Here is a 1,258-nt window from a genome sequence, read left to right as displayed (position 1 = left end):
CCCCCTGGTGGGCTGAGCTGGCCACACACACACACACACACACACACACACAAATAAATAAAATTAAAAAAAAAAAAAGAAGAAACAGTCTACTTATATCCCATGACTACTGCTTCAACTGCTCAGATCTTGAGAAAAAATGAGTCTATTGAACCTTATACCAGCAACATCTACACTCTAAGAGTCTTATCAGGAGAATTTCAGATTGTAAATCCTCACTATTGAAAGATCTTACCGAGCGGGGCTTATGGAATGAAGAAATGAAAAATCAGATTATTGCCTGCAATGGCTCTATCCAGAGCATAGTGGAAATTCCCGATGACCTGAACCAGCTTTATAAGACAGTATGGGAAATCTCTCAGAAAACTGTCCTGAAGATGGCTGCTGATCGTGGTGCTTTCATTGATCAGAGCCAGTTTTTGAACATCCACATTGCTGAGCCCAACTACACAAGCTCACCAGTACACACTTCTATGCTTGGAAGCTGGATTTGAAGACTGGGATGTATTATTTAAGGACAAGACCTGTAGCTAATCACTCTAAATAAGGAAAAGCTGAAAGATAAGGAAAAGGCATTAAAGGAGGACAAAGAGAAAGAGAGAAACACAGCAGCCATGGTGTGCTCATTGGAGAATAGAGACGAATGTCTGATGTGTGGATCCTGAAAAATAGACTTAGAAGAAAACAGTACATCATCCATAGACAAAATCCTTGAGCATAGGTATAGTGAGTTTGCTTAACATTATATGGCTTTGCTAGGCCATATTGAAGCAAAAGGAATATGTGATTTAAAGTACTGTTTTTATAGTTTGAAAATAATATTTGTAAACCCCCCCCAAAAAAAGATCCCTTAGCACATTGGGAATCAAAGTAGAAGTTTTAAATGCAAAAGAAGTCATCTTGGAAATAGGAAGTGATTTAGTAAGTTTATTACTTCTTTAGCAATCCTTTTCTGATAATATCAGTTTGGGTAAGGAGACTTGAATTTTGCTGCTTTTACTGGTGAATTCCTAGAAGCAAAACTGAGTGGAATCCTGAGAAGGCCCAGGAAGTCCTTCATGTAGATAAAGTTCTGTGGGATTTTCTGAAATAAACTTTTTGAAGTGATATTTTAAAAAAAGAAGAAGAAGAGGGCTGGAGAGATGGCTCAGTAGTCTAAAGCACCTACTTAGAACAAGCTTAGCAAAGCACAGGGACCGTGGTTCAATCCCCCAGCACCACATGCCAGCCAGCCGCGCCCCCTGGTGGGCTGAGCTGG

The 1,258-nt window shown here is 39.7% G+C and overlaps 1 pseudogene across 1 annotated transcript in view; it reads left to right on the top strand.

Moving 5' to 3' along the window:
* Positions 1 to 829, top strand: part of LOC101592535 — a 3,066-nt pseudogene extending 2,237 nt beyond the window's left edge. The window contains exon 2 of the transcript XR_192900.2: positions 95 to 829. The product of XR_192900.2 is annotated as a ribonucleoside-diphosphate reductase large subunit-like (transcript). The remainder of the gene's footprint in view (positions 1 to 94) is intronic.
* The last annotated feature ends 429 nt before the right edge of the window (positions 830 to 1,258 follow it).

The sequence above is a fragment of the Octodon degus genome, unplaced genomic scaffold (assembly GCF_000260255.1).
Source record: "Octodon degus isolate 3935 unplaced genomic scaffold, OctDeg1.0 scaffold00288, whole genome shotgun sequence".
NCBI lineage: Eukaryota > Metazoa > Chordata > Mammalia > Rodentia > Octodontidae > Octodon > Octodon degus.
Note: the sequence above shows the minus strand (reverse complement) of the source record. Positions and strands in the feature narration are given on the sequence as shown.